Here is a 17,075-nt window from a genome sequence, read left to right on the forward strand (position 1 = left end):
TTGGAAACATGCCTGTCACCTCTTTTTTTTTTTAGAACATATATATTAAATATTTATTTATTGGGCTGGGCTGGGTCTTAGTTGTGGCATGTGGGATCTAGTTCCTTGAGCAGGAACGGAACCCCGGCCTCCCGCATTGGAAACGTTGAGCCTCCACTACCGGACCACCAGGGATGTCTCGCACATCACCTCCTGCTGAAGCGTCGCTGCTGCCCTGTTCTCAGCTGCCCTCTTCTCTCTGGTGTCATGAGCATCTGCTGACCTGCTTCTCCAGCGGGGCAGACAGCCTACCATCTCCTGTTTTCCCCTCCGGCTTCCAGCACATAGTAGGGGCCTGGGAAAGACTTCCCCGCTGAACGAGCCATCCCCTGGCTGGTTGGCAGTGCGGGATTGTGTGGTGTTTCTATTAGTCTCCATGAACAAGTGCCACTGTGTTATTAAATTTTCCCAAAGCAGAATGTCTGCTGTGTTTGCCAGATTGGTTGCTCTTTTAGGAGTGGGTCTACCCTGCCCATCCCTCACTCCTCATTCTCCGTCTTTCAGAGCCCATTCGCTGGGCACCTACTGAGCTCCAGGCCTATGGGACGCAGTGCTGGGGGCCGAGGCAGCCTGACCCCCAGCAGGCATAGCCGGGACTAGGGTAGGTATGGGTCAAGGTCAGAGCTCAGTGCCTGGGACAGGGTGGGGCAGGTGATGCCAGGCCCCGTAAAGGGTGGGGACCTTATGCTTTGACTGGAAGGAAATGGTAAGTGTTGGGCACACAGTCGGTGCTCCATAAACGTGTATTGCGGGAAGGTAAGGGATGCCGTCTGGGAGCTGAGTGGAGGGCGGGTGGGATCAGAGGAAGGGAAGAAGCTGAATTTGGAGGATGAGTGTCACCAGAATGTCTCTACTATCGCCCCAAGACCAAAACTTCTCCACCAATTCTCAACCACATGTCCCCCATGGTCTGCGAGGTCATGAACAAATTGTGCCTTTGTCCTTGGCTGGTAACGGGTGGAGTCTGTTGGGCTACTGAGCCCAAGTCCTGTCTCCCAGGCAGGTACGCTGGACTCCTGGAGACACTGTGCTCGGGAAGCCTCCATCCTGAGGGGAGGAAGATGCACCCGGTGGAGTTTGGGATGCTCCTTCATGCTCCAGAGTTGGGCAGCCGAGCTGCAGGAGCTGGGAGGCTGTGTGCTAAGTGGAGTTGAGGTCAGTAGACCTCATCCTTCACCTGCTTGTTCCTTCACTCACTCACTCAACACTGGCCTTGTCCCGGGTGCTGGGACACAGAACCTCTTGCTCAGAAGCCTTCAGGGGCACCCACGACCCGCTGGGCACGGCATTCAAGGCCAGCCTATGGAATGCTCCAGGGGTCCGCGCCTCCTTGCCCTCCCCACCCTTCTTGTCCTGGCCTCTGCTGTTTGTGCTCTCAGGAATGCCCATCAGGCCCCTGTCCCCTGTCCACACTCTGCCCTTTCTCCCAGGCCCAGTTCCAGGCCCTCTTCCAGGAAGCCCAGCACCATCCCCCAGGCTGGGCCTCTCTCCTTATCACCCAACATTTGGTCTGGAGTGGTCTCTGGGTTTGTCTTCCCTTTGGCCTTTCATGGATACCCCCTGCATCCTTGGTCACCCAACACAGGTCTGGGAGACACACAGTTCCCAGGACAACACAGGCCCCTGGTGGATGCTCTAGCTGCCTGAGCTGTGGAGCTGACAGTGGAATGATCAAACGTTCTCCTTGACAGCAGGCCTGTGCTTTAACCTGGGGTCTCTTTCCTAAATTTCCAGGGGACGCTGCCACTCTTCTCCGCCTGGCCTGGAGGGCTTGCCTTGGGGCTCCGACCCTCAGAGGGCCAGGCCTACTCAAGCTGGGCATCTGCAAACGTCAGCATGGCTTCGGGGGCCCGAGAAGTATCATGGGGGGACACTGGGGGGAACCTGCCTTCCAGGACTGGCCCCAAAGGAGAGCGGGTGACCTGCCATCTCCGTGCCCACCCACCACATTTCACCTGTCCCTCCTGCTTGCCCAGCTCATCTTGTGTTTCTAGCCCAGACTCTGCCCCAGAGATACTCTGCATTGATGTTCACAGACAAGGAAACAGGGGAGGGGTGACCAGCCCAGGCCCCCCTCAGCCGGCCCCAGCCCAGGCCTCCATCATCTCCCTCTGCAATCCCAGCCTCTCCCCTCCTCTTCAGGGCTGCCTGTGCATGTTGAGTCGTCTGAGCCGTATCCAACTCATGACCCTATGGACCGTAGCCCGCCAGGCTCCTCTGTCCATGGGATTCTCCAGGCAAGAATATTGGAGTGGGTTGCCATTTCCTCCTCCAGGGGATCTTCCCGACCCAGGGATTGAACCCAAGTCTCTTATATCTCCTGCTTTGGCAGGCGGGTTCTTTACCTCTAGCACAGCCTGGGAAGCCCAGGGCTGCCTGAGCAAACTCTAAGGTAAAGCCGGTCAGGTGCTCCCACTCAAAGACCTTCGATGGCTCCCAGTGACAAAGCCTACCCCTTAGGCAGGCATCCAAGCCCTTCAGCTCTGGTTCCTTCTCCTCCCCCTCCCGCCCACATTTCCTCTTTCTCCAGCTCCGAGGAAGCTGCCATCTCAGATATGCGAAGGCCCTGCCTGGAATGCCTCGCCCATACCTTCTTTCCATGACACCCACTTCACTGGGGGGTGTCCGCCTCCAGGAAGCCCCACTGGGTAGTGGCTCCCACTTCCCCTCCCTCACCTGCCCTGCCCCTGTCTGCCTCTCTCCCCAATAGGGTGTCCTGTCCTTGGGGATTGTGTCTGAAGCTCTGATGAAGGCAGAATGCCATGTGAGTGTGCCAGGGGAGGGGGACCCACAAACCTCTGTTGGGGTGCCTTAGATGGGCCTCCTCACCTCTCGGTCTGGGAGGCCCCAGCCTGACCTGTGCCCTGTGGCCACCAGTCTCCACCCATGGCAGGGGTGAGAGGTCATAAGGGACCAGTCCATCTCCCCAGGGTGGGCCCACCAGGTGCCGCTCCCCTGTCTCCCCAGTGAGTCAGAGCCTTCTTCAAACCAGGGGCCAGGTCCTCGGATCCGGCCTGATGACTTGCCCGCTCTGGGTTAGCTTTCCGCTGGCCACCCATGGTACTCCGGGTCGGGGACCTGAGACCCCCAGAGGGAACACATGGGGACGCCGGAGGGGGACCAGGCCTACGCAGCCTAGGGGCTGGGGGTCCACATCTCTCGGAAAAGGGGGCGGAGGAGGACTCGCAGACGCCCGGCAGGAGAGGTTCCGGGCGGGGTGCCCTCGCGGTCCTGGGAGAGGGTCCGGGCCGGGGGCGGGGGGCCGCGGCGCCCCGGAAGGAGCCGCGCACGCCCCAGCACGCGGTACCCGCCGCGGCGGCCTCGGATCCGGAGGTGAGCGCGCCCCCGCCCCGCTCCCCGCCCACCCCGCGCGCTGCGGGGCCCGGGGGGCCGGGGGCGGGCCGGAGAGGGGCGCGGGGCGAGGCGGGGCCGCGCCGGCCCTTTTCCGCAGCACGGGCCCCCTCCTCCTCGCCGCGCCCGGGCCCGCTCTTCCCCCTGGGGCGGCGGGATGCGGCGCCGGGCCCGGGCGGGGGCCGCGGGCCGAGGCCTGGCCGGCTCGGCGGGGGCCCCGGCGGGCGGGCGCGCGGGGCCGGGGCCCGAGGGCGCGATCGCGCCCCTCCCGGCGCCGGGGCGGGGGGAGGCGGGGAGGAAGAGGGGGAGGGCGGCGGGCGGCGGCGGGCGGGGGAGCCGGGCAGGCTCGGAGGCGCGCGGCGGGCAGGCGGGCGGGCGGGCGAGGGAGCGGGCGGCGGGGAGCCCCCCGCCCCCCGAAGGAGGAGTCTGGCTCCCACTTGCTGCCTCGGACGCGCGGCTAGGCGGCCGCCGCCGGAGGAGCCCCCGCCCCTGCGCGCCTCCCTCCCCGGAGCCGGGCCCCTGCCTCCCTCCGTGCGCGCTGCTGCTCGCGGCCGCCGCGGCCGCCGAAGAGGAGCCCGGGGCCAGGTAGGGCTGGGGGCGGGCGGGGCGCGGGCCGGGGGCGCGCGAGGGGCGCGGGGCGCGGACGCCGGGCCGGGCAGGGGGTGCGGCCGGGACCCTCTCCGGGCGCGGGGTGACGCCCGCGGCGCGGCGCAGGGGCGCCCGCAAAGTTACTTTGGCTGCCTTCGCCGGGTGCCGGCGCCCTGGCCCCGCAGCCTGGCTGCTCCGTGGGCCGAGCGGGTGCCGCGGGGAGGGGCTCGGCCGGAGCGCTGGACTTCGACTGGGGCCGAGGGGTCAGCGAAACTTTTCCCCGGCTCGCCGGTCGCTGCTGGCTGCTGGCGGAGTTGCTGGTGGAAGAAGCGCATTGGTGGAGTGCAAGTGATGAGGATGGTGATAACAATAGCAGCCCCTCGACGCTGAGAGCCTACTGTGCGCAGCGAAGCCCCTGCTGGTGCTTGGGGGGCCCAGGAGGCGGGGACTGATGCTGATCCACTGGCCACTTTGGCTCCGCATTGCTGGAAACTTCATCCATCCATCCACCCACCCAGCCATCCACCCATCCATCCACTCATCCGCTCACTCATTCCGCACATATTTATTACTGTCTGCTCTGTGCCGGTCGCAAGGGATTCAGTGGCTACCCAGGCAGGTTCCAGCCCTCGCAGGCAATATTTCAGGGGCTGCTCAGGCTAAGCAGCAGTTCTGCCTCTTGTGTGTTTCTTCTGGTACTTGTTACAGGAAGGTGAATTCTCACGCCAGTCTCCCTTGACCCGGTGGAAACAGAAGAGGGTCGGTTTGAGAGCTGATGTGTCCAGGAGTCTGTTGTGTCCAGGCTTCGTGTCCTAGACCCCCCACCCCCTTTCCTCCATTGCCTCCCCACTGGGGCTGGGCGCCTGGGCTGGGATCAGGAAGCCCCACTCTGAAATTGGCCCCCAAGGCCACTTAGCTGTCCTCTCTGGGAAGTCTTTGCCTGGGTGCTGGGGGCTGAGCTGCTCCCATCCCTTGGGGGCTTGGTTGCCTTTCCCTCCCGGATTCTAAGGCCCCTATTGAATGGCCCAGAGGAGAGCTTGTTAAGTGGCAAACAATTATGAAATTAAACCCGGGAACAAAAGTGGGGTGGTTGGTGAATGGTGAGCTGGCTCCGCAGGACTTGAATGGTGGTGGGAGACTTGTTAGCAGGGCTCAGCCAGGCTGGGGGCAGGGGGTTTGACACTACCATCGTCCATATCCTGGCTGGTATTTGCAACAACAGAAAAATGCACCAACTTCACGAATAATTTGTCACATTGCCTAAAATGCTTGGGGGATGTCGGAGAGGCCACCGGCTGACTGCCACGTTCAAGTTGGAAGCCAGGCTTCCACCCATGGGAACCAATGAACTGGGAGGCTGTTTGGGGAGGGGCTGGTGGATTTGGCTGGGCCGAGGCAGGCCTCTGGTGGTGGGTAGCACACCGGGGCTGTCGAGCCAGCTGGTGGGGATCGGGAGGCATTCTGGAGCCCGGCACAGTGTCCGTGGGGACCGCGGTGTGAGAGTCGTGCATAATAAACTGTGCTTCATGATGCCCGGCTCCTTGCAAATTGGCTTTCCGAGTGGCAGCCCCACAACACTTGTAAAACCTTTTTCCTTAAGATGGGTTTCTGCGAAATGGTTACATCTATTTGAGTGCTCACTCCGTGGAGGTCCATTAATTGGCTGATGGCTAGTCAAAAGGCGATAATCCAGTCACAGTGGTTTAATCGTGTCTTTGGAAGTGGTACAACATGGGGCTGCCTTCCTATTTATTTCTCAGCCCTAGGAATTTCCGAAGACCTGGATTGAAGTAGACCCCTATGATGCTGATGTGGACGGGCTCAGATTTTGTCACCTACCCGAGGGATGTCATATCTCGGGCACAGTTGCCGTATGAACACTTAAAATCATTCATATACACCCTAACCCTGTAGGCTGTGTTTATGGACAAATAGGTCTAAGTAGAGGTAAGAGACTATAGGGTCTTTCTGTTAAGACCCTAACTGTCAGGATTGCAGTGACACACAAATGCAAGAAAAGCCTGCTTTTTAAAAATTTCCCGGTCCACCGGTGAGACTATTAAATCTTCATCCGATGAAAGCAATTTAAATTCATTTGTTTTCCCTTGAACTTGCTACAATCCCTTGCAGGCTCTCACCTGCAAGGACACATCTCTCTCAGGACACATCTCTGCACTTGTTTGAAGAATTAAGCATGGTAGCAGGATTTCACCGAAGAGTAGCGCTCAAGGAGAAAAACCAGCATTCTGGGCGCAGGTTCCGGACTAGTGGAGAAAAGAAAACCCTCCCTGAAGTGCAGTCATCTTTTAATCTATCAAAATGATTTCATTTTTCCAATTTCAGGCCCGTGAACCAATCACGAATAGCAGGGCAGAGGAAATTAATCGGCCAGGCAACGACTTTTAACAAGTAAATATTATGCACAGAAAAACACGCAATTAGTGGAGGTTAGTTAATGCCTTTTAAGTTTCGGCGGCGAGCTGCCGTTAGGGTGGAATTTCTGCGTTATCGCTGAATTGTCTGTCAAAAACCTTCAGTGTGACAATGCGACATGTCTCTTCCATCGCCCCTCCCTCTCCAGAAACAGAAAAGGGACCTTTTCTAGCATCACCCCTTTTTCATTCTTCTCTCTGAGATCTCTCCGTTCGGAAGTTGGTGTTTACCTTTGTCTGTCTGCACCTCTGGAGTGAGGGGTCCTGGGGAGAGGGACACCCCAGGTGTAGGAGCCCGGGAATGGAATCTCAGGCTTGAGCTGTGCCTGCTGATCACAGTGGAATCTCGGATGAGAGACAGGCTGTCCTGGGGTCTTCCTTCCGGCCAGACGTCTTACCCTCTAGGATCAGTGTGCCAAACACTTGCTGGGCAGGGAAGAGACGGGGGTGAGGGGAATGTGTCCCATAGTGAGAACCGCCGAGCCTGTGCTAGTTCATCCTGAAGGCAGTTCTTCCCTGCAACCGTGTTTCCTGGGGTGTCGACATCCCCCAGGTGGAATGAAACCACCAGCTAGCAAGCATCCTCTCCAGACTGCTGCTGACGTTGTGTGACCTGGAGCTGAAGAAGTGACAAAATTGTAAAAAAACAAAAGCAACCCTAAGGGAGAGAAAAAAAAGAGAGACCCCCTTTTTGGCAGGTGGTGTTGGAGAGAAGGTATATATAATTTCTTCATTAATTTGCTGTGGTTCTCCCTGCTGATGTGGTCATTCTGCTTCCAAAACAGATACTTTATTTTGACCCTGCCCCCCCCCCCCAAACGAGATAAGACTCCATTGTGCTTTATTTCCATTTAAAGTATCTGTGACTGCTAAGGGCAGGCCAATCTCATGATAGACAGTCTTAGCAAGTTGGGATTATGTATTTTAGTTTTGAACTCAGGTAGTGGCTCGAGATGTCCTTTGGTCTTTCTATACCATTCTGTGAATTACTGTTCCGGGTTTCTTCTTGGATGTGAACTTGGCCAGCTTGATGTTAGACTTTGGTTGTACATCAGAGGCAGATGCAGCAACCGAAACAAGAAGTCACCCCTCTGGCTGATTGCGATATGCGTTGAGTTCAGAACCAAGAATTGACCAGATCCCTCTCTCCACCACCCCAACCCCAAACCCTGCAAGTTTGCTTCGATTGCACGACTTCACATGTCCCTCCCCTCCTTCCAAGGATCTGAGGCTCAGCACTGAGACACATGGAAAGACTTTTGGCACCACCTGTGCTAATTTCATCACTTTCGGGAGAACATGAGGCCTGATTCACGTTTCCCCTTCATTTCATTCTCCTGCATTTTCCGACAGTACCGCAGCCTGCAAGGCTGCAAAATATATGGCACTGGCTACCTGAGAAGCGTGAGCTCTTCCCCGCACCCTGCCTCTCCCCCTTCCCAGCGAAGCGCTTTGGCATTGCGGTGCTCATGGAAAAGGCAGCCGGTCCCTCCCCCACCCTGGGCTCCCTGCACAAAGGGGCGTGTGTGGTGGGGGTAGGGGGCACACAGAGAACGGAGTTTTGCTTTTGTTAAGTTTGTCATTCAGACACATTCGTTAATTGATCATACTTTTGGAGGTTTCATCCTTAATTGCAGATTCCCGCATGATCACACACACAAAAAAATGCACTTAAGCTGATCATAAAAATGGCAAAACCCCAATCTCCGACTTAAGTGTAGAATTACCATAGTGCCGATTTGATTATGCTTCAGTGACATCTGTTTAATAGATTTCCACGAGAACTGTAAATCCACGTTTACTTTCTTTGCAAATCGTATGTGAACGCCGAGCACCCAGGACCGCCCTGCTGCTCCCCCTCCCCGCCACCGTGTGTGCCCCACACCCCCAGGAATGTGGAGTGTGACTGGATGGATACGTGGGAAGGGGACGCAGAATCCTGGTTTTTTCACGTGTCCCTCTTTTTTCCTTTTGTGTGTGGGTATGTCTGCGTGCACGTTTGAAACGAATCTGAGCAGCTTTCCACCTCAACCCCACAGACTCGCGAATCTCCAAATGCTTTATTTTGAAAACTAGGACATAGCACTTTGCAGAAGAAAAATCAGTCCATTCACCGTTATTTATGTGATTGCTGATCGGCTAGATGGATATAGAAAGCACCAAGAATTATAATAATTTATGGAGCGGAGCAGTGGTTTACAAACATTATTTCTCAACCCGAGCTTTGAGGGTTTCTTTGCTTCTCGGGCCTCGTTGGGTGCTATGGGAATGGAGGATATTCAGAATTTGAAGACCAGCCGGGTGAACTGACTGTCTTCCTATCTAAGGTTCAAGGAATAAGTGAGCAGCTATTTGTGGCAGACAGGACATGATCCAGTAAGTAGCTCTCTTCATCATTCTGAAATAAAAGTACATAATTGGAAAATGAAGCGGCAGCGGCTGCTGGGGTGGGGGGCAGCGAGGAATTAGAAAGTGTAATTTAAAATCATGTAGTCATAATTCAAAACAGGCCCGGCTAAAAGGTTTGAAAGTGGTAAATGCTTTAAAGTCACTTGTGGTCGGTCCTTTTTCAAGGAATATGGTCTAATTTTCATAGTATTTGTGGATTCCTTCATCGACTTAGCTCATCAACTTATTCAACGTGGCTGCTAATATCAGCTGCAGGCCAGCGTTCCCCAACCCTCTTGGAATCCACAGTTCATGAAGAAGGAGGAGGTCAAATATAAGAGCTTTATTTTCGGGATATCAGGGGATTAGGTCTGAATTTTTTTTTCTTGCTAGGCTGTCTGTCCCTTTTCTTTTCCTTTGGGTTCTTGCGGTGTTTCTTATTTTTACCTTTTCTGATATTTTCAACTACTGGCTAATCAACTGCGTATTTGCTGGCACGAACAAAATAAGGGGGGGGAAAAACAGTTTAAAAGTGATTTTTTTGAGCTCGTGTGGAAGCACGGCCTATAAGAGAATCATCCCCAAACCCCCACTTTGGTATTAATACTCTTCTGTTAGATTCCATTTCCCCAGCGTTTTGCCTGGGGTGGGAGCCACGACTTAGGAGGTGGTAGCATGGATTTTCTGTGACACTTTGCCACCTTGCTACTAAGCTCTCAACTAAAGCATCAGCGCCTTTGGCTGAGCTGACTTTCTCTCAGCATCGCTCTGGGTGAGTGGCCGGATCCAATCGTCTGCTTGCTGGGCTGCCCCCTTGGCGGGCTGCCGGCTACCCCCAACTCAAGGTCCAGGGAGGAGAGGCGTGGGAGCGAAGACGGGGTTGGGATCCTGCAGAGGTTTTCCAGGTGTTGGGCTTTGTGGGAACGCTGCTGCGGTGCAGTCTCTCCCGGCAGGTGTTTCTCAGGGGCGTCTCCTGTTTAATGGATAGTCTCTCCTGTGTGGTCATTGATTGTCCTCAGAATTTGGGATTCAGGACAATATAACATTGCCCTGGCCTCACAGTTACGGCTTTCTTGTTCTTCAATCGCCAAGTCGTGTCCAACTCCTTGAGACCCTGTGGACTGTAGCCCTCCAGGCTCCTCTGTTCATGGGATTTCCCAGGCAAGGATACTGGAATGAGTTGTCATTTATTTCCTCCTCCAGGGGATCCTCCTGGACCAAGGATCGAACCCGTGTCTCCTGCATTGGCGGGCCGGTTCTTTACCTCTGAGCCACTCCGAACATGCTAATGCTGGAGAGAGACAGACGTTGGTCACCTTAACAGCCTCAGGTTGGCTTTGATTATGGTGACCTTTACCCTTCGTGACATTTTCAGCTGTTGAAATGGGGACACTTTTGAGAGCCGGAGAGAATGCTGGTCATAATGACTGACGGGACAGCAGATGTGAGCTGAGACTGTCCCGGGCCCGTCCTGGCTCTGAGGAGCCTGTGGACGTGCTGCTCAAGCCTAGTGGAAAAAGGAAGCTATCTTGGGGCTGCCGATCGGCGACCCTGGCAGCACAGTGGCTCGTAGATTCCCTCTCGGGCCCGTTGGGCAGATTTGGGCTGCTGGGATCACTCAGGTCTCTCCTTTGCAGAAAATCCACCTGCTGTTAAGATGCTCTTTTTTGGGGCCTTGGGCACATGCTGGTACGTGTAGGTAGGGGCCTTCTCGGGGCCCCCTCCCCCCCTCCCCTCTAGGGTCTGAGTTGCCCCGTTGATCTGTCCAGCTCCTCCTGCTGGGTCCCAAGCCCTTCAAGGGTCAGTTTCCCATCTGAGTCATTTGGGTCCCAGAACAGGATCTTCCCTCTGAGTTGGGGCAGCATGTGTTTCAGAGTTGGCTGGAGTCCTGTGGTGCCCAGGGCACGGGAGTGGTGAAGTCGGCCTAGAAAACTCGTCACGGGGCAGGTGGTACTGGGTGTGTCCAATTGCATCACCCTGGGAAGGACTGACCTCTGGAACGCCTGGTCACAGGGTGGGCGGGTGGGGGCTGGGAGCCCCCTGAGTATCTGAAAATCTCTGCTTGATGCTGGGAAACTCCGCGCAGAGCTCCTGGGCTTCGCTGGAACTTTCTGACCCGAGGGGAAGAGGTGCTTGAGGGGCACCTGCTGTGTGCCAGCTCTCTGCCAGGTGGTTCTGCAGGCGCCGTGCCCTGGACTCCTGCCAGTGGCTCTGGGAGGGAGGTTCTGGCATCCGTGTGTTTGCAGGTGAAAAACCTGGGATCTGAGGAGGTGAGAGGTGCTCTGGAGTCTGGACCTGAGGCCCGAGGGCTGCGGTTTCTCTCACTGGTTCATTTGCTCATGTATTGTTTTATGCTTTGGCTTCTGACCTCAGACTCAGAACGTTCATCTGGGAGCTTTGGTGAGAGAAAGCCTGGGAAGGCTGGGGGCCGGGGCAGGCGACATCTCCCCAAGCCAGGAGATAGGTGTGGCACCTGGGGTGGGGGGCGGGGCGTGCTTGGAGCCTTCCAGGCAGAGGAAGAGCAGGATCGAAGGCTCCGAGGTGGGGACTCCCCGTGTGCAAACCCGGAGCAGAGACTGTGGCCCGAGTGGTGAGGCTGGGGTCGGCGTGGGGTCCTGGCTTATCTGAGGGCCAGTGTGGGCTCCTGGGCTGGTCTGAGGGGCCGGCATGGGGTCCTGGGCTGGTCTGAGGGGCTGAGTGGGCTCCTGGGCTGGTCCGAGGGGCCGGCATGGGCTCCTGGGCTGATCTGAGGGGCCAGCGTGGGGTCCTGGGCTGGTCTGAGGGGTTGAGTGGGCTCCTGGGCTGGTGTGAGGGGCTGGCATGGGGTCCTGGGCTGGTCTGAGGGGCTGAGTGGGCTCCTGAGCTGGTGTGAGGGGCCGGTGTGGGGTCCTGGGCTGGTCTGAGGGGCTGAGTGGGCACCTGGGCTGGTTTGAAGGCCTGAGTGGGCTCCTGGGCTGGTCTGAGGGGCCAGCGTGGGGTCCTGGGCTGGTTTGAGGGGCTGAATGGGCTCCTGGGCTGGTCTGAGGGGCCAGCGTGGGGTCCTAGGCTGGTCTGAGGGGCTGAGTGGGCTCCTAGGCTGGTCTGAGGGGCCGGCGTGGGCTTGTGGGCTGGTTTGAGGGCCTGAATGGGCTCCTGGGCTGGTGTGAGGGGCTGGCGTGGGGTCCTGGGCTGGTCTGAGGGGCTGAGTGGGCTCCTGAGCTGGTGTGAGGGGCCGGTGTGGGGTCCTGGGCTGGTCTGAGGGGCTGAGTGGGCTCCTAGGCTGGTTTGAGGGGCCAGTATGGGGTCCTGGGCTGGTCTTAGGGGCTGAGTGGGCTCCTGGGCTGGTTTGAGGGGCCAGCGTGGGGTCCTGGGCTGGTCTGAGAGGCTGAGTAGGCTCCTGGGCTGGTCTGAGGGGCTGAGTGGGCTCCTAGGCTGGTTTGAGGGGCCAGTATGGGGTCCTGGGCTGGTCTTAGGGGCTGAGTGGGCTCCTGGGCTGGTCTGAGGGGCCAGCGTGGGGTCCTGGGCTGGTCTGAGGGGCTGGCGTGGGGTCCTGGGCTGGTCTGAGGGGCCAGCGTGGGGTCCTGGGCTGGTCTGAGGGGCTGAGTGGGCTCCTGAGCTGGTCTGAGGGGCTGGCGTGGGTTCCTGGGCTGGTCTGAGGGGCTTAGTGGGCTCCTGGGCTGGTCTGAGGGGCCGGTGTGGGATCGTGGGCTGGTCTGAGGGGCTGGTGTGGGGTCCTGGCTGATCTGAGGGCCTGAGTGGGGCCCTGGGTGATCTGAGGGCCGGATTTCCCCTCAGGGCAGCAGGATGCTCCTGATGAGATCTAGTGTGTGGGAGGGAATGGCATGGCCAGGGTGCCTCCTGGGCCCTTGTTTCTGGAGGCTGGTGTGGTGTGTGGGCTTGCTGACACACCACGGAGGGCAGGCAGGTTGTGGGGCAGCCGCGGGAGGGGGCGCCTGGCTCGGCCTCTTTCCTGGCCGTAAGCTTCCGGTGCCGTCGGTCCCTAATGCCTCCTCACCACCTGGTAGCTTGGCCGGCGCCCGGACTTCTCCTGGCCTGACTTGACTTAGAACGCCAAAAAATAAATGCCTCTGAGGGAAAACAGAAAGAGAAACTGCCTTGTGAGAGAATAAGACTTTTGAAAAGCAATCCCTAAAAAAAATGGAGGGATTTTTCAGCAAGAATTTTTCAACCCAGACATTTCAAGAGCTTTTCAGCTTTCCCAGTCTGGACTGACCAGGCCTTTGTGGGGCAGCCAGCACAGTTTCCCCACCATCCCCTCTGTTACCTCCAGACAGGGCCAGTGAGGAAGCGGAAGCACAGAGAGGTTAAGGGATTGCCCAGGGTCCCACGGCTCAGCAGTACTGACGTCAGAGTCTGGGCCCTTCTCTGTTGCAGAAGTGCACCAGGGCCAAATAATAATGCAATGAGACAGTTCATTAATGCTGCCTCTGCCTCAGGGCCTTTGCACCTGCGTTCCCGCTGCCTGAATTCTCTTTCCCAGGTTTCTGGGCGTGGCTGGCTCCCTCTCAGCACTCACTTTAGAAACGATGTCACCTCTTCAGTCAGTCCTTGCTTGATCAAAAGTTTAAAGTCACAGCCCTCTTCTCCCCCCGTACCCCTTACTCCATCACCCTGTCCTGTCTCCTGCCCGGTACCTGTTATTGTCTGTAGGTATCTCTTCTATTGACTTATGTGTTTGCTTTATTGCCCCCACCCCCTTGAGGGCAGTGACCTGTTCATTCTTTTACTGCTCTTCGTGGCATCTGGACTGGTGACAGTGTGTAGGGCCAAGGCAAACATTTGTTGAGTAAGGAAATGCATTAATTGGGCTTCCCCAATGGCTCAATGACTTTCCTGGTAGCTCAGACGGTAAAGTGTCTGCCTACAACGTGGGAGATCTGGGTTCAATCCCTGGGTTGGGAAGATCTCCTGGAGAAGGAAATGGCAACCCACTCCAGTACCCTTGCCTGGAAAATCCCATGGACAGAGGAGCCTGGTGGGCTATAGTCCATGGGATTGAAAAGTGTTGGACACGACTGAGCGACCTCACTGATGGCTCAGCAGTAAAGAACTCTGCTGGGATGCAGGAGACACAGGAGATGTGGGTTCCATCCCTGAGTTCGGAAGATCCCCTGGAGGAGGGCATGGCAACCCACCCCAGTATTCTTGCCTGGAGAATCCCGTCCACGGGGTCACAAAGAGTTAGACACAGTTGAAGCGACGGAGCATGCACGCGTGCAAAGGCAGTAACCAGTCTATTCCACCCTCTTCTTTGTAGTCCCACTTCCTTCCTGCTCCCTGGCACGGAGGAGGCCCCTGTGGCCCGGGCTGGGTGTGCGACTTGCTCAAGGTCACTCCGCTGGCCAGAGATCCAGGACGGAAGCCCGGGTGGTCTCTGTCCCAGCATCCTCTGCGTGTATTGCCTGCACGCGTTGCTGTTCTGTGGACCAGGTGTGAATGCTTCCCAAGCTCACAGCCATTTGCTGGGGAATCGCGCTCCCGCCCCGTGGATCGGCTGTGTTCTCCGCACGGTGGCTGATGCTGCTGCGGCTCCATAAATATTAAATGGGTATTAAAAGAAAGCTCTGCGTTCCCAGTTTCCCTGATTTCTCTGAGCAGGGCCCATTGCAAACCCCCTTTATGTGAAATGCAGCGTTTCACTGCGGAGTGCCTCCCGGGACGCTGTGCCGCCTGCCTTTCCTGGCTGAGTCCCCTGGTGCTGAGTGTCCTCCCCCACTGCGGCTGGCCGCAGGGCATGCAGGCACCCACCCGCTCCCTGGGGGCAGGGGGACGGGTGAGGGCCTGGTCCCTGCACCCCTCCCTTCATCTCTGCCTTCATCCTTGCATCTCTTCACCCTTCCCTCCATTTCTCCATCCTTCCCTCCATCCCTCCATCCGCACATTCACCAATTCAATATTTATGAAGCATCTGTGATGAGCCCTGGGGTGATGAGGATGGTGATGATAAAACCAACACTCACAATGTTTTTGAGCGTTTACTAGGCACTGGGCTCTGTGATAAGCTGTTTACACATGTCACCTCATTTAATCCTCACGACTGTCTGATGCTGGCTACTCTTTCTCTCTTCCATTTCGTGGACAAGGAAACAGAGCCTCTGGCAGGTGAAGACTCTTGCTCAGGGTCGCAGAGCTGTGGGGGCTGTGTCAGAGGTACCGGGTGATGAGCAATCGAGTGAGACCCAGGCTCAGCCCCCCGAGCACATGCAGGCCCTTCATGGGACCCTGGGACAAAGACCCCTGATCAAGGCTTCTCTGGGGAAATACTGGCCTTGTGGAGGGGTGAAGGGTGAGGTTAGCCAGCTGGGGAGGAGGACAAAGGCGGTCCAAGCTGCCTGCGTCCAGATGTCAGCATCACCTTCTCTCTCTCCGTGCCGGGCTTGGCAGGAGACTTCACTTCTCTGTGACTCACCATTCTCATCTGCAAAATGGGAGAAATCAGAGTATCTATGTTATAGGTAGGTGGTGATCTTAGAGAAGGCCCCCTGAGAAGATTTGAATTGTGTGCTTTGAACACAGCACTCCTTAGCTGGAGGCATCTGAGCACTAGAGCCCGCTGGGCGCAGACCTGTGTAGCTGGAGTGTAGTTAGGGCCCTCGGGTCTTGGATCCTCATCATTGGAGCCATGGAAACCCAGGGAGAGGATTTCAAGCAGGGCCGTGATGTAGTCAGCTTGCATTTGAGAAAACTGAGGTTCTTCAAGGCTGCTCCACTGTCTGCTTTGCTTGGCCTTGCTTGGCCTTCACATCGAATGCCCTTGGACCACAGGTACCTCAGTGCCTGGGCAGCACCTGCCCACAGCGGGCCTTCTGCACATAGGTCTCCAGCTGAGCCGAATAGTGTGATGTTGTGGTTTAGTCACTGAGTCCTGTCCGACTCTTGCAACCCCGTGGGCTGTAGCCCACTGAGCTCCTCTGTCCATGGGATTTCCCAGGCAAGAATACTGGAGTGGGTTGCCATTTCCTCCTCCAGGGGATCCTCCCGACCCAGGGATCAAACTCGGGTCTCCTGCATTGCAGGCAATCTCCTGCATTGCAGGCAGATTTTTTTTACCAACTGAGCCACCAGGGAAGCCCCTGTGATTGTAATAGTACCTGAGAATATTAGCTAGGAACTTGGTACCTGTGCTCAGAATTCCTGTTCATTTAACTCATATAGCTGCTCTGGGAGGTGATGTTACTGTTATCAAATCCACTTTCCAGAAGAGGAAGCTGAGACTTAGATTAGGAAGTTGGCTTGAGATCACACCCTGGTGGCTCAGAGGATAAAGAATCTGCCTGCAATGCAGGAGACCAGGGTTCGATCCCTTGGAGAAGGGAATGGCTACCCACTCCAGTATTCTTGCCTGGAGAATTTTATGGACAGAAGAGCCTGGCAGGCTACATTCCATGGGGTCGCAAAGAGTTGGACTTGACTGAGCAACTTAACACTTCAAGGTCAACACAGCAGCTCAGCACAAAGAGGGGACATTCAGACCTGGGCTGATGGAGCCTGTACCTCAGCGTTTGCTGCCCCAAGGCCTCTCCCAGGGATAACAGGATGGTAACAGGCCAGAGGCCTGGATGCCTGGACTCACCCAGCCAGGAGGCCGGCCACACAGCATGTGGTTAGGAGAGCTGATTCGCTTAGAAACAATGAACAGGACAGGGAACAGGAGTGAGTAGTCTCCTGGAGAGAAGAGGCTGATTTTTTTTCCCTGATCTTCCCAAGTGGATAAGAGGGATGTGTATTCTGAATCAGGATGTATTTTGGAGGCGGGGAAGGGAGTGAGGGGAGAAGAGAAGGATATTGCTATTTATTGCACTGTGTATGGGCATGCTTGTTGAGAGTTAAAAAAATTAATAATCCACTTCTGCTTTGCACCTAATTAAAATGTTCTCCAGTCTTTAATTTTTGTCGTTTTCCTAATCTAGTTTATTTTCTGACTGTGTCTATTCTTCCGCTTGCAAAGAGGATTTTTCTTCGTTTAATGTGACTGGGATCTGACTGTCCAAGAATAGTTTAAATGATGTTATTTTCTCCTTGGTTAAATGTGGCACAGATGCAATCGTCAGAGGGTCTTAATGACCAAAACCTGAAACAAAACAAATCTTTGAAGCGTTTCCTATTTACATAGTTAAAAAAAAAATTATGGAAAAAAACAAGAAAAAAAAAAAAGATGATCTTAGTTAAGAAGCTGCGGCTGTCGTGGCAAGTCTGTGTATCAGAGTAGGATGGAATCTTATCCAGGATTCCACATAGCTGAGCTGGAATCGAAAAGGGACAGTTTCATCCAGTAAC

General features: G+C 56.2%; 1 protein-coding gene across 2 annotated transcripts in view; it reads left to right on the forward strand.

Moving 5' to 3' along the window:
* The first annotated feature begins 3,868 nt into the window (after positions 1–3,868).
* MPPED1 (metallophosphoesterase domain containing 1) overlaps positions 3,869–17,075 on the forward strand; it is an 82,609-nt gene continuing 69,402 nt past the window's right edge. The window contains exon 1 of one of the 2 annotated variants that reach the window (XM_024992820.2): positions 3,869–3,975. The gene's annotated coding sequence lies outside the window, so the exon portion shown is untranslated. Of the gene's footprint in view, positions 3,976–8,161; positions 8,787–17,075 lie in introns of those variants that run through there. The other variant, XM_024992821.2, reaches the window with a different exon arrangement.

The sequence above is a fragment of the Bos taurus genome, chromosome 5, assembly GCF_002263795.3.
Source record: "Bos taurus isolate L1 Dominette 01449 registration number 42190680 breed Hereford chromosome 5, ARS-UCD2.0, whole genome shotgun sequence".
NCBI classification, from domain to species: domain Eukaryota; kingdom Metazoa; phylum Chordata; class Mammalia; order Artiodactyla; family Bovidae; genus Bos; species Bos taurus.